The 20,624-nt window shown below is 36.5% G+C and overlaps 1 protein-coding gene across 5 annotated transcripts in view; it reads right to left on the reverse strand.

Annotated features, from left to right (window-relative positions):
- The window catches only part of LOC101269456 (zinc finger protein 474-like), a 166,837-nt gene extending 147,716 nt beyond the window's left edge, over positions 1-19,121 (reverse strand). For 2 of the 5 annotated variants that reach the window (XR_004482135.2, XM_049707175.1), the window contains exon 1: positions 11,916-19,121. The gene's annotated coding sequence lies outside the window, so the exon portion shown is untranslated. The remainder of the gene's footprint in view (positions 1-11,915) is intronic. The other 3 variants (XM_033423733.2, XM_033423734.2, XM_004267432.3) reach the window with 3 other exon arrangements.
- Positions 19,122-20,624: the final 1,503 nt, after the last annotated feature.

Below are 20,624 nucleotides of genomic sequence, written 5' to 3' on the forward strand. Positions count from 1 at the left end.
AAAACAGGTGACATGTGGCTAGAAAAAGACTGATTTGTAATTGTCCATTTTCTTCTTGTTATGATTATAGAAGTTCATTCTTCATTCAATAGTTCTCACAATTCCACATTCCCCAATGGCTATTGTATGGATATGGTTCAAATCAAGCCTGTTTGATTCCATCTTCCACCAGCTATTGCTCCCATCTGAAAAAGGCACACATCACTTTTCTTCCCATTCCATTAGCCAAAGCAAGTACAGCCTTAAGGAGGACAGGGAATGAAGATAACTACCATATGCCCAGAAGGAGGAGAATCAGAATTTAACAGTAAAATGACTGCCACAGTACTTAAACACTGAATTACTGTTTGATTACTTAAACAGTGACTATCAAATGTCATATGATAGGACTGGGAATATTAGTTATGATGATTTTTATAACCAAATCAAAATTAAATTACTCCACCTAATTTTGGGGGTAACAACTGCATTAATTACTGTCCTCCTCACCTAGCTCAACTCTTCATGACTCCCTACGATACAGGTTGTGCCTACTAATGTATGACCTAATAGCCAAAGAGTATAAAGGAAACCATGATTCTTCTAGTCTATATTACATTGAAAAATTGGCCATGTAACAAAAAAGGTCTCACATCTGATGTTTATAAGAAGTTACATTTCAAAAGTACTTTCCAGTTTCCCCTTGAATGGCTATTGTGGACAGGGCTCAGAAGAGGAAAATTTGTGAATAGGGTATGATATGGAGCCATTTCATTATTGTTTGGGGGTAATACCTTCTTTCCACTCTCTACTCCTGCTTTCCAAGTCTTCTACAAGTCTACGGTCCACACTTAAGTTTTCATTTTTCTAAAGAGAAACCCTTACTAGGAACTGTTTTTATTGAAATATTCACAATCAAAATTTAACTCTACTGTGACACATTCTTTAGGGACACAGCTCTTTGTTAATCAATATGAAAAGATAATTTATTATAAAGTGTTCATGGCCAAAAGGAATAGAATACATGATCCTTTCCACTAACAAATTTACAAATTAACATGGGCTTTCAATACTTGAAGCCAAAGGAGAGAGAAACCATAGGAATTTCAGTGTTCAGGAAAAGAATTATGGGATACCTTGTTGAATACAGTTTCCCTTGAGGATTTCCCTCAACTCACTCCATAGATTTTGAAACGATACTTAAAACATAAATAATATCTTTTTCATTCTCCTGCTATTAAAATAACCTAGATGATACCATCTGATGCTGGCAAGGGTGCAGTTTAACTGGCCCTCTAATACTTTGCTTGGTATTAGGATAGGATGATTTTTGTTGGAAAGGAAGCTTGGATTATCTGCTCAACAGATACGTCAAGGTTTAAATCTGATTGTTGATGAATGTTAAGCAAAATGCAAAAGAAATCTTCAAATATTCCTACACACGATCCCCTCTGCAGGCACACTGCTTTCTTTTTTTTTTTTTTTTTTTTCACCACACACATTCCCTTGCTTTGTGGGCTTTCGCATGCCATTAGTGGTGCCTGAAGTGCATTACCCTCTTTCCCTATCCCACCCGACATCTTTGCTGACTAGTTCTTTATTCTTTACACTTTATTTAAAAGTTACTTCTTCTAGGAAGCCCTAGAAGGTTCTGTAATTAGAAGGTTGAGCCCCATCTATGTGTTTTTATAGGATATCTATGTCCCCCATCAAAGTACTGTGTCTTCTGTAGACTAGTGTGCACCATCCATAATAAGGAAAGCTTTATCTGGACAGGGATGGTGTCTCCCTTGGTCATTGTTGCCTTCCTAGTATGTCAGGAATAGTACTTGACATACTGCTCAAAAAGGATATTTTGAATAAATTCATTAATATATTTAAATTGTAAAAAATTATCTCTTCCTAATATACTAATTGGCTGTACCCTTGCCTGATGCTAGGGTTTCAAATTTTAACTATTGTAGTAAGTCAATAATAAATAGATACACACAGATATACTCTATTAGATTTAGATCTAGACAAATTAATAGTCTATAAATAGATAAATAATCCCCCATTAAGTTAAACAAAATATGTAAAAAGCTATAAGCACAAAGATGCTCTTAAGAGTCTCGTTTATCAAACTTAAATATCAGATGTATTTCATATGGTCACCAATAGGGGATTATTTAAATAAATTATAGTGTGCCCCTGAATAGAATAATATATAGTCACTGAAATGATGATTATAAAAAAGAGGGTTGAAGAGACTATGTCATAACATGGAAAAGCCTTATGATAAAATGTTAAATAATTACAAAATAAGACACTAAATTGTATGGACATCATTATTATAGCTACGTGAAAACATGCATGAGAAAATAAATAAATTAGTGATTGCATTAAAGTGGTGGATTGTGGGAAAATACACTATATTTTCCTTCGGTTCATATTTTAATTCATGTGACTATGTTACTTTTATAACTAAAGTATGTAATAAAGATGTTTGTGACTTTAAAAGCAAATTAATATACATTATGGGTGACAAAATAAGAGTGACTAACCATCATGATTCAAAGTTTGAAAGACAAGATGCTAATAATGGAAACTAATATTGACTGGATAAAAGTAGAGATTTTACTTAGTGTGACAAATGAAAAGGAAATAAATTACTAGTTTGATAACAAATGTTTCTTTGGCAGAGCTCTTTTTGTCCAACAGAATGAAGGCAGCTGCCTTGCTTACCAAGCAGGGAGGAAATGCAGAAGAAATGGAAAGGTAGAACAAGCAAATAGCTAAACAAGGGAGTGTTGCAGCAAGGAAATAATCATGTCAGGACTTGGCCCAAAAGTAAATGGACTTGCAAAGAGAAATGTTCACAGCATCTATTAAATGCACACTCGATCCTCTCCATCACAAAACAAAACCCATCTGTTTAAAATTAACATTTGCAATAAACATTTTAAAGGAAGAAATGTAGAAGGCAAATATATATTGTAAAACAAAATCTACACTCTTGGGATAAGTAATATTTCCTTCCAAAGAATTGCAGTGCTCCAGAGCTTATTCTTTATACCAGAAGAAATAACAATTAGATGCACAATGTTAACAGAGGCATATTTAGTTCTTTGAGAGGAAAGACTATTAAGCTGAGACTCAAGCACATGATTCCATTGTTTAGCATGCCAAACTTCCTTAGATGTAACTGACAAAAGAAAAAAATATGTAACTGACAAAAGAAAAAAATATGTAACTGACAAAAGAAAAAAATATGTAACTGGAGTGTATCCTAAAAATTAGAAACACAAATCACACATCTTAAAACCATGACTTAGATATATTAAATTGTTTGGCTACTCTAAGAAGTTATTTGTCAGGAACTTCAACACAGAATCATGATTTACTAATTTACATTTGGACACTAGCATTAAATGAATATATAAGCATGTTTAAAAGGATGTATTTGAGAGAGCAAGGCTGGGGCAATAGAATACTAAAGGTTTAAATTGAGGGTTTTTTCCCTTTTTCAGTATTTTTATGGCTAGGTTTCATGCACATGGACACAGACCATATTAGATACTTAGCAAGTGGAAAGAAAAAAAAACTCCTGTCTTTTATATTCCTGGTTTATAACTGTTCCTGTTTCTAAATATCTGTGTTGAGAAACACACTTCAATAAGCCTGTCCAGTTCAGAAAGAGTGGCCTCTTGGTCAATGTTGGATGGTTGGGAGCTGTGGTATCCAATACAACAACCATTATAATAGCCACATGTAGCTATTGAATGTAAATGTAAATTAATTAAAATTAAATGTGACATTTAATTCATTTCTAGTGCTCAGTAGGCACATGTGGCTACCATATTGTATAGAGCAGATTATAGAACATTTCCATCACCACAGTTGGAGAATGCTGATCTAGGGAAAGTTTGAGAGAGGAACTACTCTATAGGAATCTTAGATTTGAGGGACCAGTAAAACTCTAAAGAAGTGGCAAGGAGATGTGAAGGGTGAGGATGAAGGCTGCAGTGTGGGAGAGGCAAGGTCCTTATTAGAAAAGGGGGCCTGTTGGTTATAGAAATGTCTGGAGTATTTTTACAAACACAGCTAATATGCAGTGTGAAGCGCTTCACCTCATCCTATCCATACCCTTTGTTCCAAATCTTCAGGAAATTCTCCCCCCCCATACAGCAGTATTATTTAGAGGAGTATGAGTCAGTGTCATAGACTGTAGGTGAAATGAAAAGTGGAGATTAGAAATTCAATAGAAGCAGGAGCTTAAGATGAAAGATGAAAACCAGGAAAAAATGAAGACATTCCCCCTCCTCCCCTTACTTCAACTACCCCCAAGTGAGAACCTTCAGAGAGGGGCTTACATCAAGTTTTATTTAAACTAATCAAAGGATAGGCAATCCCAACTGATCCTAGAATTACTTCAGTTTGCCAAATGACACAGGTTATTACACATGTGGGAAAAAAAATTATAAATTACCATTCCTTTGTTTTTATTTCCTGAGAGACAATAAACATTTTCTTAGGCAATAAGAAGGATAAAACAAAGAACCCAAATGCACTTCTCTCCATTTATTCAGCTGAGAAAAGGCTTAAGTTAAAAAAAGATAATTTTTTTTGAGGTGGGAATTCCTTGCTGTTGATAAGAGATCAACTTTGGAAACTTTCCTCTTAGCTTTATCTCTGTCTGCTCTTTGCTACCAGTTTCAGAAACGTTAAGAATAGAAAGGGCCTTCCTGCAGAGCCTACTTTTTGAGGTAGATGTTCCAACTCAGAAATAAAATAAGGTTTATGTCATGAGGTTTCTGGGTTATCAATACCAGAAAGTCCGTTAGCTTTTGGGGTTGGGTGCAAGAGTGACTGTTTTTTGTTTTTCAAAAACCGGTAACGTCCACCATATTAAACAGGAATTTGATGTTTATTTGTGGCTTTTTAAAAAAGTCTTTTGGTCAGCCCTGCAAATAATGCAGACTTCCAAAATTAAAGGAATACCAAAATAACTGTGGCATTTCCTCAGTTGAGCAGAATGGTTTCTTCAGAGCAGATTTGCTGCGTAAACACTGAACATTTTCTTTCCCTCCAGTAACATCTGTGAACAAGTTTACCACTTGGGAAAATGAAGGACTAATAACTACATCCAGACATGGGTGGGTACAGGTGCTTCAACACACAGTTCCACAAACACATCCCAGTTCCGACAAGTGGGCTATTTCTGACAGACCTCTTAAGACTTCAGTCACACTGTGCATTTGGCTTGGGAGAAGGGTGACCTGCTGGCAGGGTTGTCAGCAGCATCATCTAAAGAGACTGACTTTTTACTAGCAGAGTGCATTCCTGAACATATTGACTCTCTGAACAGAGAACATCATCCCAACAATTTATTAAAAGCAATTGTGTGTTTCTTAGGTCTAGCCAAACATTTGGTGCATGTTATACAGCCCTCCAAGACCAAACTTCAGTCGTACTTCTTTGAAGAAAATCTTCCCCAAGTAGCCCAGATTTTGATGAACCTCTGATTTCCCATGGCAACCATTGTCTGGAAGGTTCACTGGACACTTAACCATGTACTGCCTTGTGAGAGGTACCACTTCCATTTGTAATAAAAGTTATTTAAAATTTTTATTCTATTTAATTTCTCTCATTTAAAACTTTCTTCTAGCTACCCTTCATACTCTTTAATGGCAAAGATAGCTTTTTATATTTATTTGTTTGCTGAATAATTCTTAGTATGATAGGTTGTACCTAATAAGCCTTAATACATTTTTGTTGATTTTTAAAATCATAATGGTGCATCAAAACATATATATATATATATATACACACACACATGAAAATCAATACCATAATCAAAATAGTGAACATGTTATCACTTCTAAAAGTTTCCTTGTCCCCTTTGTATCCCTCCCTCCTGCCCCCCATTCAACCTGAATCTACCATCCCCAGACAACCAGTGCTAACCTTCTGACACTATAGATTAGCCTTCATTTTTTATATAAATTTTATATAAATGGAATTTTATATAAATGGAATCATATAGAACATATGTTCTTGCATTTAGCTTCTTTCACTCAACATAATGATTTTGAGATTCACCCATGTTGTGTGTTCATAAATAGCTCAGTTCTTTTTATTGCTGAGTAGTATTCCATTGTATGGATACACCAAATTTTGTTAATCTACCCACATTTCATAGATATTTGGGTCGTTTCCAGTTTTTTACTATCACAAATAAAGCTGCTATGAATGTTTGTCTGTAAGTCTTTGTATGGACATACACTTTCATTTCTCTTGAGTAAATGCCTAGAAGTATAAAGGCTGGATTGTGATAGGTGCATATTTAACTTCTTAAGAGACTGCCAACTTGCCTTCTAAAGCAGTTGTATCATTTTATATTGCCAACAGCAATATATGAGTGTTAAAGATCCTCCACATCCTTGCCAACACATGATATGATTAGTCCTTTAATTCCAGCCACTCTAATAGGTGTATAGTTGTATCTCATACTTGTGGTGTTGCTTGCATTTCCTAATGACTAAGTGACATCTGTTCAGATGCTCATTTGCTATTCATAGGTCTTTTTTGTGAAGAGCCTGTTAAAATATTATTCCCACTTAAAATTTTTGATTGTTTACCCATTTTTGAATTTTGAGAGTTTGTTACATAATTTGCATAGAAGCCCTTTATCAGATATATGATTTACTAATAGTTTTCCCCATCTCTGACTTGTCTTAATTCTCAGAGGTTTTAATTTTGATGGAGTCCAATTTATCATTTTTTTGTGTGGGGGTTCCTGCTTTTGGTGTTGTATTTATGATCTCTGCCTAAACCAAGATAAAAAAATTTTCTCCTGTGTTTTCTTCTGGAAATTTTATAGTCTTAAATTCTACATTTGAGTTCATTTTTGTATGTGATGTGAGATATGGGTTGAAATTTACTTGTTTGCATATGAATAGCTATTTGTTCCAGCAAATAGCTGGAAAAGACATAGCTGTGGAAAAGACATCCTATCTTCACTCAGTTACCTTTGCATATTATTGAAAATCAATTGACCATATACTTGTGGGTCTGTTTCTGGACTCTGTACTCTGTTACACTGATAAATTTGTCTACCTTAAAAGCAATACCACATTGCCTTGCTTTCTGTAGCATTATAAATCTTCAAATCAGGTAGTGTTTGGTCTCCTGACTTGTTCTATTTTTTCAAAATTGTTGTGGCTATATTAAGTCTTTTTTCATTTCCATATGAATTTTAGAATCAGATTGTCAATTTCTACAAAACAGCCTGCTGGGATTTTTTTTTTTTTTTCAGATTGAGCTGAACATATAGATCAATTGGGGAGAATTAACATCTTAACAATGTCTTAACATCTTCTGAACAATGAACAAGCAATGTCTGTCCATTACTTTAGGTCTTCTTTAATTTCACTCAATACTCTTGTATAGTTTCCAGTGAATGGGACTTGTATATATGTTGTCAGATTTATCTCTAAGTATCTCATACTATCTAAGGATATTGGAAATGATATTGTTTTTTACTTTCAGTTGCTGATTGTTGCTAGCATAAAAATACAGTTGATTTTTGTATATTGATTCAGTATCCTACAGCCTTGTTAAACTCACTTATTAGCTCTATGAACTTTTTTGTGGATTCCAACAGATTTTCGGCAAAGACAATCATGTTGTCTGTGAATACAGTTTTGTTTATTTCTTTCCAAACTGGATGCCATTGTCTTTCTTGCTTTATTGAACTGGCTAGATCCTCTAGTATAAAGGTAAATAGACATGGTGAGAGCAGACATCCTTTTCTTGTTGCTGATCTTTAAGAAAACATTCAGAATTTCACCATTAAGATATTAGCTGTAGTTTTTGTTTTTGTTTTTAATAGATTCCCTTTCTCAGGTTGAATAAGTTTCCTTCTATACCTGGTCTGCTAAAGTTTTGGGGGCTTTTTTGTTTGTTTTTAATTAGGAATGGATGTTGAATCTTGCAAACGATTTTTCTGTCTGTTGAGTTGATCATATGCTGTTTGTTTGCTTTACAGTCATATATTTTTATTGTTTTAATATTTCTCTGCCTTCTTTAGAATTAAATATTTTTATGCTTCCAACTTAGTCTTCTTTTTTTGCTTATTACATATAACTTTTGTTTTGTTATTTTAGTGGTTTCAGGTTTATGTATAAAACTTATCAGTCTACTCTCAAGTGATATTATACCACTTTGTGTATAATTTAATAACCTTAAAATAATATACTTCATTTTTCCACTAGGGCCTTTATACTATTGTTTTCATACATTTTTATTACACATATATTATTTTTAAAGTAATTATCATTATCTTGTAAAGAAATTCAAATAATAAGAAAAAATCTTGTATATTTGTCCATATATATTTGCATTTTTCTGGTGCTCTTCTTTTGTATATTCCATATTTCCACTGCTGTTATTTTCTTTCTGAGAGGCTTCCTTTAAAATTTTATGTAATGTAGGCCTGTTTGTGATGAAGTCTTTCAGCTTTTGTACATTTTAGAAAGTCTTTATTTTGCCTTCATTTTTTAAAAACTATTTTGACTGGGTGTAGAATTCTAAATTGACCAATTTTTCTTTCTTTCAGTACTTGAAAGACATTCTACTGTCTTCTCACTTGCATTGCTTCATTAAGAAATCTGATGTAATTCTTTATCCCTTGGTAGAAAAGGTTTCTTTTTTTTCCTCTGGCTCTTAAATTTTTTTTTTAATAATAGGTTTGGTACAATTAGGTTCTGATTATGATTATGTGGTTTTCATCATGTTTTTTGTGGTTTGGTTTGAAATCCTTGGACCTGTGGATTTATAATTCTCACCAAATTTGAAAATTTTCAGGTATTATCTCTTTCAAAAAAATTTTTTTTGGTCTTCCCTCCTTTAGGGACTCAATTATGTGTATATTAGGCTGCCTGAAGATTGCTCATGGCTCCTTTATGCTCACTTTATATATTTTTAAAGTTTTTATTCTCTGTGTGTTTTATTTCGGATTGTTTCTATTGCTATGTCTTGAAGTCATTAATCTTCTCTTCTTCAATATCTAATCTGCACTCCCTCCAGCTCCATCTTACAGAAGCTGTGACAGGCATTTTTAGGCATCTTAAGAGGGGACATCATGTTTCCTCATCCTCAGAGTAGACCATCCATAAGATGAAGAAACCTTTTTCTTGCTGGTGTTGACCACCTTTTAGAGCATAATTTCTGTGTTATTATTAGGATAACCATATGTTCTAGTTTGACTGGAACATTCCTTGTTAATGCCCATTGTTTTGAGCTAATTATTAATATACTCCCTTTCACTATTAAAAATCTCCCAGTTTGAAAATAAAACATATAGTCACCTAAGCCAGTGTTCTAAGAAAACACAATTTCCTTTACTTTCTTTTATTAGCCATCCTCTCAATGTTAAGCAGTATAACTGGAAGTTCCTCATCACCTTGTTGGCTTCATGGTGTCTGTGTAGTTGAGAGAATACTGGCTCACTAGTGCTTCTATCAGTTTCTCTTTGGAAAAGACTCAATGAAATGGCTGTCTTATTTTATGAGGAAACACCTGTCTGTGGCACTATTTTCTTTATATCTGTGCTTTAATGGGTAAAGGAGACCAAGGAGAGATTATTAAAGCTACTTTGTGCTTGACACTTGAAAGAGACGCATGAGGTTAGTGTGGTACTGGGGTGGGGTGGGGGGGCAAGCTGAGAATCAAAGGGAAACATGTGACCCTGTTTTCCCAGTCTTCGAACCAGAGGGCTTATGTGAGTCATATCTCTCTCAGAATCAATGGGCTGTATCAGATATTGGATATATCCTTACTTTTTGGTGTTTTTATTACTCATTTTTTCCATCTCCCTTTAGTTCACTGGAACCCAGCTTCCCAGAGATCTTTGATTGCTATTCCTTGGATATGAACAAGGAATGGCTTTGGGAAGGTGTGCACCCAGATAGAAACAATAGGGCTTAAAGAAGGCAGGAGGTAATATTTTACCTGGGAAGAATAGGAATTTTTAAAATACTACTTAATGTATTTTTTTCTCACGGTAATCCAGTTTTCCACCTTCCACTATTGTCCTTTAGCAATTAAGGCTAGACCCAAAGTTTTATTGCCCCATGGAAGGAGGAATAGACAGATATTCCCTAGATCAAAAATGTCATTTCTCAGGCTTCCCTGGTGGCACAGTGGTTGAGAGTCCGCCTGCCGATGCAGGGGACACGGGTTCGTGCCCCGGTCCGGGAAGATCCCACATGCCACGGAGCGGATGGGCCCGTGAGCCATGGCTGCTGAGCCTGCGCGTCCGGAGCCTGTGCTCCGCAACGGGAGAGGCCACAACAGTGAGAGGCCCGCGTACCGCAAAAACAAAAACAAAACAAAACAAAATGTCATTTGTCAGATTTGAGTATAAAAACAGACTCTTCTGTTTTTTTCCTGAAAAATGTCTATTCAGGTTTTCTGCCCATTTTTAATCGAGCTATTTATTTTTTGATATCGAGTTGTATAAATTGTTTATATATTTTGGATATTAACCCGTTACCAGTCATATCATTGGCAAATATTTTCTCCCATTCAGTAGGTTGTCTGTTTATTTTGTCAATGATTTCCTTTGCTGTGCAAAAGATTTTAAGTTTAATTAGGTCCCATTTATTTATTTTTGCTTTTGTTTCTTTTTCCTTAGGAGACTGATTCAAAAAAATATTGCTTCGATTTATGTCGAAGAGTGTTCTGCCTATTTTCTCTTCTAGGAGTTTTATGGTTTCTGGCCTTACATTTATATCTTTAATCCATTTTGAATTTATTTTTGTATATGGTGTGAGAAAATGTTCTAATCTCATTCTTTTACATGTAGCTGTCTAGTTTTCCCAGCAGCACTTATTGAAAAGATTGTCTTTTCGCTATTGTATATTCTTACCTCCTTTGTTGTAGATAAATTCATCTTAAGTTTGTAGGTTTATTTCTGGGCTCTCTGTTCTGTTCGATTGATTTATGTGTCTGCTTTTCTGCCAATAACATATTCGGAGTGTTTTAAAATTTGATTTCTATAGTTTATTATCACAGTGGGATAGATGAATAAGATAAATGAATTAGCTTTTGGAACAGCTCTCATTTCTAACATGTAAAGAAGGTAAAAATATTCATTATAGAATGCTACAGTGAAAAAATATTTTCAGCTGGGTGGGAGGCTACTGTCAGGTCTGGGATTTGACTTTGCTCTACTTACAGAGTAAGAAATTAGCCTGTTACTGTTTCATGGGTTCTGGCTGAAGACACAAGACTTTGATTAGGAACACAGAACTCCATTACTCATGGCACAGCAAGGAGTATGAGTATCTGCATATTTACACGGGTTCTCCTGTCCCCAGGTCCCATCAAGATGAACCAACTTGCTCAGATCGATTTGGATTTGATGCACACAGTGGGTTTGTATCACAGCTAAAGTACACTGACCTTGAGGAATCTACTGGTTTTTTAACAAACAGTAAGCAAGCCTATTCTTTGTCTGGGGAAATACCCTTACCTCTTCTATCAGAAGAGATTGAAAGTCTAATTATATCTTAGACTAGAAACTAGGTTAGGTGACATATGCAGTCATTCCCAACTCTGATATGCTAATCTCTCTGATCAAAAATTGTGTTTTTCTGTTGAAGTCATTAGGCAGAAGAATCCCTAGTTCAATCACAATTTTTAAACAGGTATAGAAGATAAAATTTTTTCAGTAATAAATTTCACATAATTTCTCATTCTGAGACCACCCACCATTCTGCCTGATGCCAAAAACTTAAAGTAAAATTCAGTGATTTCACAGATATTTAGGTTTAACACTCAATCACATTGGGATGCTTCCTTTTCCTGAGTTCTGTTGATCCTAGGGCTTACACAAATTCTGCTGTTGTATGAGTGAGCATGGGAGAAGAGGAAGATGTTCATTTCCTCACCTGCTCAAGTTCTAGGCTGGCTTCCTGTTCCACACATCACTCTTGTCATGTATAAACAGGTCATATGCAGGATTCCCTTGGATCGATGGTGAAGTCATGAGGAAAAGAGAAGAGCATGCTGGTCAACAAACAAAAGTATTACCCTCCCATACAAGGCTAATTAAATATAACTTGATGGTCAAAGGTACTAGGATGAGGGAGGGAAATAAGACTCTAACTCTTGTAAGGTTGAGAGTCACTTTTCTCCAGATTTCTTTCCTCATATAGGAAGCCCAGCATGGAGTACATGTATAGTTGCACATACCATGTTTCATAGCAAAGCAGATCTAGAAAAAGAATAAGCTCCTGCACGTTACTCACAGTGACCAGGAGAGGGCACTTAGCACAAATGAATAAAATAATTCTGCCAACACCTGGTTCTAAAGATTCCTCTTTGGCTCTACCATTTGTACAAATCAATTTATTTTATGTGTCCATTGCAAACTCCTTTGGAGCTAAGGATAATTGCAATTACACATTCCTCTTGATGACAGTCCTCAACTATAATAATATCCCAGGTGGCTGAGATACTCATTTTTCCATAGAGAACACAGGAACAAGACCATATGAATATGAAAAAAATTCAGAGGGAAGAATTTATTTTTGTAGACAATTTCTCAAAATGAGCACTTTAGAGGAATTAAAATGTGTTTGAGAAATCTTTCAGAAGAGGGAAAACATACTTATTGAAACCTTCCTGTAAGGAAAGACTTCTGATATGCTCTCTTTCCTCCATTTCATATATATATATATATATATGTGGTTTGGTTCAGATTGTGAGCTCAAATAATTCACCTTTGAACACACTAAAATGAGGGAAAGAGTAGTATTCTATCATAAAACAAAATGAGACACTGCATTTCCTAGGGAAAAAAAAAAACCCTTGAATTCTATGTATTTCCTTTTAGGCCTACCATAGACAAACAACAATAAATTGGCCAACCATGTTCTTCAGGTGTATAATTTTCTTTCTTCCCAAAGTGAACACTCCCTGGGAAAATACAAATAACTTCTAATTTCAAACTTCTAACTTCTAATAACTTCTAATTTTCTCCCTGGGAAAATACAAATAACTTTTAATTCAAATAACTTCAGAAGCTATTTTTATTTCTTTTCAACACAAAAAGAAAGTAGGCCACCTTGACCAGAGCACAAAATAATCTTTTCCAAGAGGACTTGAATGAGTACCTCATTATCCAAGGAAAAAATACATACCAAGATTTTTTACCGCTTTGTTTTGATTCATTTTCAAATACTTTTTATAGCAATGGGAAAAAAATATCGATGAATCGGTTTTTCCAAAACAAAGCCATTTTGTCTTTTAATTTTAGCCTGAAAGTGGCTCCTCATCGTAAGTATTTTAGAAAGAATAACACTGTGGCAGAAAGTAGCTGAGAGACTTGCTTGTGGACACCTAATGTTTCCAAATTTGGGAGTAATATTTCCACCCATGAGGCACTGATTTTTTGTTATAAAGTCACCTACAAATTCCGAACTGTTTCTGTCCTATTAGATATAAAGAAATGTCAATAATCCAAAGAGATTATGGTTTAATTTACATTTAGTAACTGTAACCAGCTTTAGTTTGGGAACCTAATTCTTTCTGATTCAAAGGAAGTACATTTTGTTCTTGGTTGACAATTCACTTTCCATGTCATTAATAATAATAAACAGTAACATTACTGAGCGACTGTTTTGTGCCATCACCCTCTCAACTATCTTCTAAGATAGTTTTTATTATCCCCATTTACAAAAGAGAAAACTAAGGGAGCTCAGAGATATTAAGTAACTGTCCCTGAATACAGAGCCACTAGTGGCAGAGGCAGAATTGGTACCAGCTGTATCTGACTCCTAACCCTTGCTGTCTCCACCATGCCTCACTTCTTCTTAATTGCATAAATTATTTCACCAAATTGAAACAAAAATATCATTTTCTGTTAATAGCAACAGTAACTACTTTCTTGACTTTCTATTTTTCAATTTTGGGCAGAAAGGCATTACAAAGTGAATTTATTTTTTATTGCATCTGGTAAGAATCCAGAAAGTACTATGAATTCTTACTATAGAAAGTATACCTATATGACTAGGCCGAGACACAGTACTGCATACATTTTCTAAGAGATCTTGTTTTCAATCAATATTAAGACACTTGGTCTACTTATTTATTTCATTTTAAACCAAGGTAAAAATCTTGCTGTTGGATATAATACTTAATAATCTAATAGTCAATTTCTTGAAACAACAATATACAGTTATCTGAAAAAATACAGATTTCAGAAGGTTTAAGTAGATTCCCTTAGAAATCTATTCATGTGCTTACACCCAGAGGCCCACACAATTTTTTTAAATCAGTTTCACACACTTTACCAAGTTCAAGCTAGGTGATATAGCAGGCTTTAGAAAATCTAGGGCTTATTTTTAAAAGGTCAGGTACATAAAATCTCAGAGGTGTGTACAATCCTTTTGAATAGCTGCCATCTTCCTGAGAGCCATCAGCATCAAAACAACAGCAAGGTTTTCCACGTGATTCCTGGTTGCCTGAGCCGTTCCTTGGCAGGAGTGCTCAAGACCAGCTGAGCCTTGGGGAAAATACCCAGAAGATAGATTTCTGGGAGCTCCAAGCCATCTCAGACTAACCCCTGCCTCTGGTTCTGTCCCTCTCCCGTGGGTTGTAGCCAGAGGCCCCAGCCTGATCCATGTGTTGAAGACTGTGTATGGGGCTGCTGTGCGGTCAGAGTGCTAGTCTGTTGAGCAGAGGCAGGGGCCAGCCTTCCTTAAACGTCTCCCTCCGTCCTTGTGGACCTGGATCAAGTCCTGTTCTTTCAGCGGGGAGCTGGCCCAGGGGCTGCCTAGCTGAGGGGCATGGCGGGAACTTGCATTCCCTCTGACCAGTCGGCCCACCTGTTCTCTTCAGATGACTATCCCAGTGCCTTAAGGGAAGGAATCCACCACACTTTGTCTGCTGGACCCACCCCAGCTCTGTCCTCTATACGGGGATTGCCCGGGGGTGGGGTGGCTGTGGGGAGGTGTGCCCTCTGAGGACCCAGCCCAGGCTCCCAGGCACCTGATCGGCAGCGCTCCCTCTGTCCTCACGTGCTCCTTCCATCCCCGCCTGCTCACCTCTGAGGCCTGTGATTTCGGCCAAGCACTACCTCCAGTCTTCACCCTTTCTGTAGTCAGCACGGTAGAGCTGATCCAACCCCAGCTTCTGTACTTGCCGCCTGTGTGACATTGGAAATGACTTCGCCTCTTGGCTGAGCTTCACACTTTATGCAGGATACAAATGACACGTGACATCGTGGAAGTTTAAGTTATACAACATGTCAAATCAACATTTACGTCTCAATAGAAATAATAAATTAATAATAAGAGAAAATAAAGCTCAACTCTGAGGAGGCAGCTTGAGAGGCACTGATAAATTACTAGACTGTGAGGGACACAAGGCAGCAGAACTGTTAAGCTGTTATCGTCTCAAGAAAGCAACATTGCATAGTTGCGGGAATGGGAAGTTTTTTTTATCTAGAAAGGAAAGGAAAATGGGATCCCAATCTCACTCTTTACACCAAAAAGACTACCATATTTTAAAATACAGCAATAGAAACCATAAGTGAAGTGAAAGTAAGATTCTGCCTAGAGTAACAGTACTGTGAACAAATGAGGGTAATTTTGGTAACAGAGCAAAATAAAGCTTATTTCATTAATCTACAGTTAACTACCATAAATCAAAGTGAAAGGACTAACAACCCCGGAGATAAAGGATATGAACACTTAACATGACTGGAAATACAAATTACTTTTAGACTTAAGAAAAGATGTTCAAAATCACCCATAGTAAAAGAAAAGCAAATTAAACCTATAAGAAAAATAACCATTTCCATTTATCAGATTGATAAAGATCAAAACGTTTGATAGTACCCTGAGTTGAGCAGGATAGTACAGGAAAATAGGTGCTTTCAAATACTGCTGATGGGAGTAAAAACTGAAACCATCCTTTTGGAAGGCAGTTTGGCAGTGACTAACAAATTAAAAACACACATACCCTTTTATTCAAAAAGTCTCTTTTTAGGACTATATCCTGCAAATATATTTAAATATGAACAAAAAGCTATCTGTACAACGATCTTCATTGCCGCATTTTTTAATAGTAGCAAAAGCTTGGAAAGAACTTAAAGATGTATAAGTAAGTCTAGTTACACAAATAAAGCTCTATATAGACAATAAACACTGTGTAGATATTAGCAAAATCAACAAGGCCATACTGCTTTAGTAATATGTAATTGTCGCCAAGACAGTCAGATGGATATATTTTTTAAAAAGCATAAAATAATCTTATGGTGCTTTTTGTGTTTTTAGGATAAATATTCGTGTGTGTATGCTTGTATATGTATGTACATATACATAGGGGATTAAATAAGAAATTGGTAACAGACACTCCAGGTAAACTGGTGTCTGAGGGGCAGGGTGAAAGGGAAATTTATTTTTTACTATATATTCCTTAACTGCACCTTTTAAATTTTATAGCATATGCGTAATTTGCTTACTTTGTTTTCTTTAAGAGTAGGGGCTTTGTGGTCAAACAGCTTTGTATGAAGTCCCATTTCTACCACTCTAGACAGATTACTTAATCTCTCATCTTTACAATGAGGATAATCCACTAAGTAGAAAGTGTTTGCCATTTGGTTTTTTTTTTGTCTTTTTCTAGAATTAATTAATTAATTAATTAATTACTTTGGCTGTGTTGGGTCTTAGCTGCTGCGTGCGGGCTTTCTCTAGCTGCGGCCAGCAGGGGCTACTTTTCTTTGCGCTGTGCAGGCTTCTCATCGTGGTGGCTTCTCTTGTTGCGGAGCACGGGCTCTAGGCGCGCGGGCTTCAGTAGTTGTGGCTCGCGGGCTCTAGAGCAGTCTCAGTAGTTGTGGCATGCAGGCTTAGTTGCTCTGCGGCATGTGGGATCTTCCTGGACCAGGGACCGAACCTGTGTCGCCTGCATTGGCAGGCAGATTCTTAACCACTGCTGTGCCACCAGGGAAGTCCCTGCCATTTTTAAAAGGGCAAATTTTAAACAACAGTAATTATTCGCTTGTGGTAGATTTTCAGTCATTATGATGGTATAAGGGATACATGGGGCAATGGCTTCCTAGATGACATGACAGTTGTTTTGCTACCCAGAATTCCCTTCCCTTCCTCTGGCAATCATATTCAGATATTCCTTTGGAGAACTACCATCTGCCCACTTCTCAAACCATTCGAGTGGACCCGATGCTTGATACTGAGGGTTGACATGCAACTTAGACCTGGCCAATGAGGGCTTTGCATTCCTAGTCATAGGAAGGTAGAAGCAACAGTTTGGGAAGACTGTCATCAGCATACCGTGAACAGTGATATTCCCAATTGCACCTCTTTCTTCCCAGACCCATATATACATTGGTCACTGGTTGAGACAAGATTTCACATTCTCTGTGGACCTCAATTCACAAGGTGCTGACTTCTACCTACCATCATAATTGCTGTCTTCAATAAGCCATTTCATTCTTCTATGAGGCCGGCTGCTTCTGTGCAATGAGGTATACAGTAAGATCTATAAATCTTGTGAGAATCAGCACATTTCTTTACTTCTTTTGGCTAAATTTTGCAGTGTTTTGAAGTGCAACGTATTTTCCTTTCATGTGTGGCTTTGTAACTGGGTCCCTGTGGGATCAGATTCTACTTACAGGTCCAGAAGGACTGCTTTAAGTAGAATGGAACATGAGGCAAATTAGTATCCCCTGGTTAGGTGACAACTTCAACAAAAGTCACCACAGCTTTTTAAAGCAAGGAAAGACTAGAACACAGGATAGAAGGGGCTACATTTGCTGTCATTGGAAGGTCAATGGGTTTAGTTTTGGGGTAAACAGAATTTTCCAAATTCTTCCAAGGATCACCTCTCCAAATTCCAGAATCTTACTTTTTCCCAAGATATGCATTTTCACGTAAGAAATCTGGCAAGTGTTTGAATTCAACCCATGTTGTAATTTAACAAGCCGTAGGGTCAGACTCTGGTTTCCGGCTACCAACAGCCACAAGAAAGAAGAGTTTTTTAAAGCTAAAAATTTCCTAGTTCTCTAACCACACTGAGTGGATAATTTAAAGCCCTGAATTTTTCATTTCTCTTTTTAATCTAACGCAGTATGCAGCAGCCAGTTCACCCCTACTCATCATGTCTTCATACTGTGCCACCTTATCACTCAGTTATCAAAGTCATGTTTCCTCTAGGCACCTCAAGCCAGGTGAATACAGGTAATAATTTAACTATTTCACCACTAGCTTCCACAGATTATTATTGTTCCATCGTTTAATGGTAGGTCAATCCTCACTTCCTTCAAACCCAAGTAGGTTAAATACCTAACCTACTACCTCAAACACTATTATCAATCAGAATTCAGTCACAGATAACAGAAAACACTCTATTTCAAGCCAGAAGTAATTTAAATCAGGGAATTAGATACTTATAAAATCATTTAAAGAGACGGAGAATTGGACTCTAGAAATAATTTCAAAATGATTCTGGCCCACTAAGGGAGCTGCTAACTTGACCACATTTAGGGAAGCTGGAAATCTGGAAGCTGTCCCTGGAACTATTGCTCTGGGACCAGTTACCTTAACTGTGCAATCCAGGGATCTGGAAGGTGTAGCTGTTAGCTCTAGAACCATTCTGCACCTCCTAGGCTCTGTACTATAACTGGGCCCTGCAAAGCTACTGAATAGACCGGGGGCCTTCACGTGAAGCAGGGAATCCTAATTCCTGCGCAACCATGCTTACCAGCAAAATCAGCAGAAACTGAAGAAGGGAAACCTATGCCTTAAGTAAGTTTCAAATTTTGGGCATCCCGTCTGACTGCAGAACCTAAACCTTCAGCCCTAGCTTCAGCAGGCTCTGAGAGGTATAGATTTTAGCTTTCTCACTCCTGCAGCTCAGGAAGTCACACAAGAGGGGCCACATCCCCCATAAAGTCCCAAAGCAAAATTCTAACAAGCTTGAAACAGATGACCTCACTTATTCTTGGATTTGTAATAAATGTGGTTCTTGGATGTGTCATATTTACAAAATGTTAATGAGCTACATTCTGAGTCTAGAATCAGCTTAAGCACAATGTTTTTCCCCCGCTGACTTCCAGTGAGTTGGGACTGTACTACTTCTCGAACTTCCTTCTCTATGTGGTCAAGGGCTGAATTCTAAGCAAAGCAAATTAACTTCTAGGGATTTGTGAACTGAAAGGTTCTATAAACATCCCTTTAAACAATGTTTAAATTTACCTAAAGAAATCTGGGGTAAAGTTTCATATGTCTCAGTGCAAGGGGTAGGGAAACATTTCCTGTTATATAGGTATAACAGAGGAATATTATCTCCGTGAGTAGCTTTTTTATCTGTTTCTTAGAAAATACGATGATCTTTTTATTTACATTAATTGACAAGAAAGGCAAATTATATGCTGATTAGGTACAGTAATTTCCTAAAATAATGAATATTAAAGTGACACGTGCAAGGGAAAAACAATGGATGAGAGCCCTGAGGCACATGGACATCCCTATACAGCAGCAGGCCCATTGCAAATGCAGCCACATATTTGCAAATTCTCAGATAAGATCTGCACAACCACATCTCATGGTTTAGTGTTTTTAACATATGGACAAATCAAAGAGGAGAACAACTTTATACTATTTAATTGTTTATGTTAATGGCTGGAAGTTTAAAAGCAAAAATGAATTGTGTACAGATATGTTCAACAAATTTAAATAAAAAGGGGGAGGAAACTAAAGGTAGTGTAATCACTTTCAGGACCTAATAAACGTGCAGCGATGAAAGACCATTCAAAATTCAAAACTGTTCCTTAATTGTTCTCTGCATTGGGCACATCCTAACTAATACTTTGCAAACAAACCAGCCCATTCACAGATGAATGTTTTTGAATTAACTGTTGCACTTAGGGTGTACCATTTGCAATTTATTTGCTTACATTTACATTCTAAGTTTCTATAAATTTGCTCCACACATTGCCAACTTGGATAGAACGACAAGGAAATTCAGTTTCAACTCAAATTCAGTGAAAGAAGAATGTCAAAATCCAGATCTGGACATCGTGGCTGGGAACTGAGCGTTCTGTGTTGCTTGGCTGAGCAGTGATGTAGTTGTCCTCTGGTTCCTATTTGCCCTAGTTCCTCATACTTTGTGGTTATTTCCAGTCAACGTGTGCTCTTAAATAATTGAACCCACCCTTCTTAACATGACCTAACTGTGGCCTTTGTATTTATATATCCAAAAAAGAGTATCATTTAATAAATGGATTATTAGTATGGTATAAAAAACACAAAAGGCAAGCAGAGTAGGAAAAAAAAAGGAAACAATCTGTTAAGAGAAAAGGGGAACCAACAGCACAGGTTAATGAAATTCCATGTTTGATTTGAAGAAAACATAGACCATGTATTTCTTGGATTTCCTGAGTGAATCCATCGATAAATCTCTTCTTCCAGCATATGTGCTTGAACTAACTCACCAACATTCCAACAGACTAATGTCTCCACCCAGATACTCATTCCAGAGTTATAGTTATTGAGTCAAATGCCTTGGCCATTCTAAGAAAATTCCACAAGTAACAATTACTGTACTTGGCAGGAAGCCTGGTAATACCCAGCTAG

The sequence above is a fragment of the Orcinus orca genome, chromosome 3, assembly GCF_937001465.1.
Source record: "Orcinus orca chromosome 3, mOrcOrc1.1, whole genome shotgun sequence".
NCBI classification, from domain to species: Eukaryota; Metazoa; Chordata; class Mammalia; order Artiodactyla; family Delphinidae; genus Orcinus; species Orcinus orca.